General features: G+C 45.2%; 2 non-coding genes across 2 annotated transcripts; both read right to left on the bottom strand.

Moving 5' to 3' along the window:
* Positions 1 to 2765: 2765 nt before the first annotated feature.
* On the bottom strand, positions 2766 to 2856 carry trnar-ucu (transfer RNA arginine (anticodon UCU)). The gene is given in 2 exon segments: positions 2766 to 2801; positions 2820 to 2856. It is a non-coding gene; the product is annotated as a tRNA-Arg (tRNA).
* A 1712-nt stretch (positions 2857 to 4568) lies between these two features.
* trnar-ucu (transfer RNA arginine (anticodon UCU)) lies at positions 4569 to 4659 on the bottom strand. Its single transcript is given in 2 exon segments — positions 4569 to 4604; positions 4623 to 4659. It is a non-coding gene; the product is annotated as a tRNA-Arg (tRNA).
* Positions 4660 to 6227: the final 1568 nt, after the last annotated feature.

The following is a 6227-nucleotide window of genomic DNA, read 5'->3' as shown; positions in this document are numbered from 1 at the left end:
TTACGTTCATATCTACGGCATCCTGTTTAAAGTGAGCGAGTGTGTTCGTTAAACCATGGTGAGTGGTTTGTTGCTTTAATCTGTCGTGTCCTTAATGGAGCTACTGTATCTAAAGCAGTGCTTAGTGTATTGTTGAAATTATTTAATAATTCATCTACAGATCCCGTTTTGATAAAGCTAGCATTTGGCAACAGAGTAGTACACTTATGAATAGCAGTAGGATTTAGGCAGCAAGTTTCTATGTTCCTCTCCTGTGTGTCTGATTCTACTCCAGGCAGCTCAAATGTAATAAGGCAGTGGTCAGAAATCATCTGGTTCTGGGGTGATATTATTAAGTTGTGAATCTGTACCCCATGGCTAATAACTAGATCCAGTGTGTGATTGTGATGATGTGTGGGTCCTGACACATGCTGAGTGAAGCCTACAGACTCCAATAGGGACAAGAAACTAACACTGAGGGGGTCGTCTTTAATGTCAATATGTATGTTAAAGTCCCCCAAAACATTTTACCAGAGTTTACCATGGTGAATGGTCAGATAAGAGATCGCTAAATTCGGTCATAATACAGGAATAGGGGCCTGATGGCCTATAAACAGCTATAAGCTGAAGGTGGATTAAGCCTAAACCTGGTGAATTTCAAAAGATGTGAAGCTGTCAAATGGCTTAGTAGTCTGTGCGGTAGATGGTGGCTAGGCCCCCCCCACAGCCTGTTGTACGGGCCTTCTGGCATTAAGAGAAGTCAATAGGGGAGGCTTCTACTAATGGAATAGTGTCGTCTGGTCTTAACCAGGTCTCTCCAAGCCAATGAAAAATTACTGTTTTAATAGGATAACTATTCATTTTGTTTGTATAAGATTCAATTTCAGGATTATGTGATTTATTCGATGCCCCCAGGCATGGATCTACGATCGGGGTCAGGTTATGCTGGGAGTTCAGGCAGACTGCAGTGTAGGACTGCGAGGCTGCAGCCCGACCGGTGCTCTGAAGAGTCACGTTTTTATATTCTAATGAAAGAACCATTTGTTTATTGATAATACATATTTGGTGATTATACATATGATATCCATCCAAGACTTGGTCACCTGTTGCTCTTAGTACTTTCTTCAAATGTACTATAACCAAGGAGTACAGTTTTTGAACCATTCAAGACGATTTTATTAATTTGTCCTTTTTAAAAAAAAACTGGTGGTTCAGTTAATTTGCTACAGAAGCTCGATACCCTCTCAGTAATGTTGTGTAGATTGCTAAATGGAGAGTCTTTGACAGCATAAACATATTAACTGTGTAGTGGTGCACCTCAACAGAGCTCTTCACAAGCTTAACAAGCTTTCCATTTCCATTTTCAAAATAAGAAGCAGAATGTGCTCACAGGGCTCCCCAGGTGCGTACAATCCCCCAGGAAATTATATACTAGGCTGCAATTTAGTGCGTATCCTCCACTTGTGTTGCAATCTGACCCAAAGGGCAACACCTTTGAGTTACTAACTTAATCCTGTACCAATGTTTACATATTAGATAACTTTCACCATCTGCTGTCAGAGAAACAATGCACTATGTTTGGCAAAGCACTACGCTATGTACAGAACACACTTATTCCTGGGTAGCTGCTGCCATGCTGGAACAGGCTGGCACACAAAATCAGGCACCTGCAAAACAGTTTATATGTTATTGCTCAACTGTCATAAATTGTAGAATACATGATCTCGATAAATGCTCAGACATTTATCACACAGGGCAAGCCAGCTAAGTGATGAAAGGAACCATAACCGATTTAATGTGCCTTTTCACAATTGCTGGCGCTCTGTGCCACGATCAGCCGTGTTCAGCCAGCATTAATGACACAGGCCGCTTGTCTAGAACGGCAACATGAATTGAGCACCATCAGAGTAAACAGACAGTCGCAGTGCGGGGGCTTCTGTAGACTTTCACAAGTATCCGAATTTACTTTTCTCGCTTTAATTCTGTGCTCTCTATATTATCGCTGGATCCAGGGTGGGGGGGGCGTGCTGGGCGTCCCAGGTGCTGCTCTCTTAGACCGAGGTGGAGCCCGAGTGGTAGTCTGAGGTCACCTTCTCTGTGGCACTCGTCACTTCCTTAGTTATTGTCATCATTGCCGCTGCTGGGGAAACTCTCCACTTTAACCGACACGTGGGATAGAAAGCCATGTTGACTTGAGTCTTCAGTTTGCAAGCAAGTGCAATGGGTATGCTTTCCAGCCCGTGCCAGCAGGGTTAGGCAAGATCTTGCAGGCCCATCCCTCCCGACGAGTGTGGTGTATACTCTGTCCGATTCCACCGTCTTGATTTCTGTTGCAGCCACTTTCCATGCTTTGCTCACTCGAGAGGCAGCCAGGTTAAGCGGGCAATAATGCACAAGTAGCTCTGTCTTGCGAATCTTGGAACTGTCCATTGGACATACACGGCGTGAGTCGTCATGAAATGTCAAACAAGGAATGCCCACAACGAAGGTGGGATAGAAAGCCACGTGTGCAGAACACAACGGCTTAGTAGTCCATGGCCTTAAGTACAAGGCCACCTGATCCAGCTGTTCCCGGAGATGCAACTGACACGGAGGGGGACTGGTACAGTGACAGTGGCTAGGAAAAGAAGCAGGGTATGAGGTCTTGATAGTCAAGCAAGGATTTGGGACAAAGTTGGCATTCCAGAAAAGTAAGAAGTGAAGGCGTCAGCGAGGCATTTGACTGCAAGATACCTCTCGCTGTCACGAGGAAGACCAGCAAGCTGTAAGTTTCATGAAGTGAGTACTGACCCTGGTGGGAGTCGAACCCACAACCTTTGAATGACCACTGCCCTTTTCACTAGAAGTACAATGCGCTATCCATTGCGCCACAGAGCCCCGCAAGACATTTATCGCCATACTGTTCTGCACGCCTACTGATGACGGGGCATCTCAGCGTGCTTGTACAAGTAGCATTTACAGATGTGTTTTTTTAATCCCTGTCTCGCTGATATTGAGACGAAAGGAAATGAATGGTTCTTCTTTTAGATAATGCGACTCATGTTGACTTGACTGTGAGGGGAAGTATTTGTCAGGCACACTGTGTGTTTGTCTGTTTATCTGTGGCTGTCTTTGTGTCTGTGGCAGTCTGTCTGTGTGTGTCTGTCTGTCTGTCTGTCTATCTGTGGCTGTCTGTGTGTCCGTGGCAGACTGTGCTTGTGGCTGTCTGTGTGTGTGTCTGTGGCTTGACCGATGGGGCTGGTTGGAAACATCATCGACCTGGGATTCTCTTCATCACAAATACATCTTACCCTGCCCACATGCCCGAATTGCTTTTCAGCTGGATCACAGCCTCGCCCCAGGTGGGCAAAACCTCCAAAAGTGGTACAAACTCATCCACGTATTGCAGTGTTTCTGGGAAAGCTGGCATAGTGAGTGAGAAAGTCAACCCTGACAGTGTGGCGAGAGACGGGAAGCCACGGAATTTATGCGCTCTGTGATGTCATAGAAGTCAGCTGTGAGAGAGATCTGAGATGTCATCGCTGAACTGGCAGTGAAGGGAGAGGGAGAGGAAGGCAAAGCATGTACATGGCTTCTCTCGCTGACTGGGCAAGATTGGATGAATGAGAGAGTGCAGAGATGGGAACGCAGTAAAAATACAATGGTATTATGCAAATTCTGAATCGATTTATAATGTATATTCATGATTTCTTGATTGAGAGAGTTCTGTTTCTTAAGGTTAAACTTGTTTGCACATTGAATATTTAATTGCTGTGTGTGTGTGTGTGTGTGTGTGTGTGTGTGTCACTAGAAGTCCAGCACACTATCCATTGTGGTACAGAACCACTAAACTGTACGACGAAGATACTCTTCTGCATGCCTGCAGATGACCAGGCGTCTCAGCGTGATTTGACAAGTAGCATTCACAGCTGTGTTTTTTAAATCCCTGTCTCACTGATATTGAGACGGATGGAAATGATGGGTTCTTCTATTTGGTACAAGCGGCTCATGTTGACTTGAGTCTTCAGCTTGCAAGCAAGTGCAATGGGTATGCTTTCCAGCCCGTGCCAGCAGGGTTAGGCAAGATCTTGCAGGCCCATCCCTCCCGACGAGCGTGGTGTATACTCTGTCCGATTCCACCGTCTTGATTTCTGTTGCAGCCACTTTCCATGCTTTGCTCACTCGAGAGGCAGCCAGGTTAAGCGGGCAATAATGCACAAGTAGCTCTGTCTTGCGAATCTTGGAACTGTCCATTGGACGTACACGGCGTGAGTCGTCAAGAAATGTCAAACAAGGAATGCCCACAACGAAGGTGGGATAGAAAGCCACGTGTGCAAAACACAACGGCTTAGTAGTCCATGGCCTTAAGTACAAGGCCAGCTGATCCAGCTGTTCCCGGAGATGCAACTGACACGGAGGGGGACTGGTACAGTGACAGTGGCTAGGAAAAGAAGCAGGGTATGAGGTCTTGATAGTCAAGCAAGGATTTGGGACAAAGTTGGCATTCCAGAAAAGTAAGAAGTGAAGGCGTCAGCGAGGCATTTGACTGCAAGATACCTCTCGCTGTCACGAGGAAGACCAGCAAGCTGTAAGTTTCATGAAGTGAGTACTGACTCTGGTGGGACTCGAACCCACAACCTTTGAATGACCACTGCCCTTTTCACTAGAAGTACAATGCGCTATCCATTGCGCCACAGAGCCCCACAACACATTTATCGCCATACTGTTCTGCACGCCTACTGATGACGGGGCATCTCAGCGTGCTTGTACAAGTAGCATTTACAGATGTGTTTTTTTAATCCCTGTCTCGCTGATATTGAGACGAAAGGAAATGAATGGTTCTTCTTTTAGATAATGCGACTCATGTTGACTTGACTGTGAGGGGAAGTATTTGTCAGGCACACTGTGTGTTTGTCTGTTTATCTGTGGCTGTCTTTGTGTCTGTGGCAGTCTGTCTGTGTGTGTGTGTCTGTCTGTCTGTCTATCTGTGGCTGTCTGTGTGTCTGTGGCAGACTGTGCTTGTGGCTGTCTGTGTGTGTGTCTGTGGCTTGACCGATGGGGCTGGTTGGAAACATCATCGACCTGGGATTCTCTTCATCACAAATACATCTTACCCTGCCCACATGCCCGAATTGCTTTTCAGCTGGATCACAGCCTCGCCCCAGGTGGGCAAAACCTCCAAAAGTGGTACAAACTCATCCACGTATTGCAGTGTTTCTGGGAAAGCTGGCATAGTGAGTGAGAAAGTCAACCCTGACAGTGTGGCGAGAGACGGGAAGCCACGGAATTTATGCGCTCTGTGATGTCAGTGCAGTGTTTGCAGTGTTTCTGGGAAATACTGTTTATTTGGTTTAGTATTTTACATTTACATTAAATAAAAACAATTCAAATTTTTTAATGCTCATGATTAAAATCATTAAAATATCAATCCTTAAAATCACTTAAAATTTTTAAAATCTGTGATTTTAACAAAGAACAAGACAATTAACTTCAAAATAAACGTGCCCAAAACAACAAAACAAACATGATAAAAGCAAAAACTGCTCACCAACATAAAGGTCAAATACATTGAAAATAACTGAAAATGCATTGGACAAAATAAAGAAACAATTAAAAAGGTAAAAATAAAAAACAAACAAAAAAAAGTCCAATGCATTTAAAATTAAATCCAAAACGGTCAATGTATTTGACAAAAGAATATAACAAAACTAAATCAAAAGACCCTAAACAATGTGGTTTAAAAACAACTAAATCTTTAAAAACAATTAAGATTCATTTTTAAAATCTTTTTTAAAAACAATCATCCATAAAATCTTTAAAAGATCTTGGACTCGGGCTCCAGCAGGGGGAACTGACCGTCCCCGGAGGTGGGTCCCATCATGGGATCCTGAGCTCCCCCAGATCTTGTATGTGCCAGTTCTTATAGGCTTCCTCCTTGCCCCTCTGATGGACCTCCAGATTGACATAGTCTCTTACGAACACCATGCCCCTCCGCGCGATGACGATCGGGTCCAGCTCCTGCTTGTTGAACAGACAGATGTTCCGTCCCTCCCACAGTGCCTGCTTCACTGCGCAGACGACACGCCACCAGCACCTCAGGGTGGATGATGATATTCCCCTGGCCGGACCGTACAGGATCTGCTGGGCGGTCGCCCGCACAGGAACGGCAAACCTGTGGAGGAACGGAGAAAACAGGAGCCAGACCCTGTGGGCGGAGGGGCACTCACTAAAGATGTGAGCCTCCGTCTCCTTCCCCAGGCAACCCTTAT

Source organism: Amia ocellicauda, chromosome 13 (assembly GCF_036373705.1).
Source record: "Amia ocellicauda isolate fAmiCal2 chromosome 13, fAmiCal2.hap1, whole genome shotgun sequence".
In the NCBI taxonomy this organism is placed as follows: Eukaryota; Metazoa; Chordata; class Actinopteri; order Amiiformes; family Amiidae; genus Amia; species Amia ocellicauda.
This window is presented reverse-complemented; position numbering and strand designations above follow the sequence as displayed.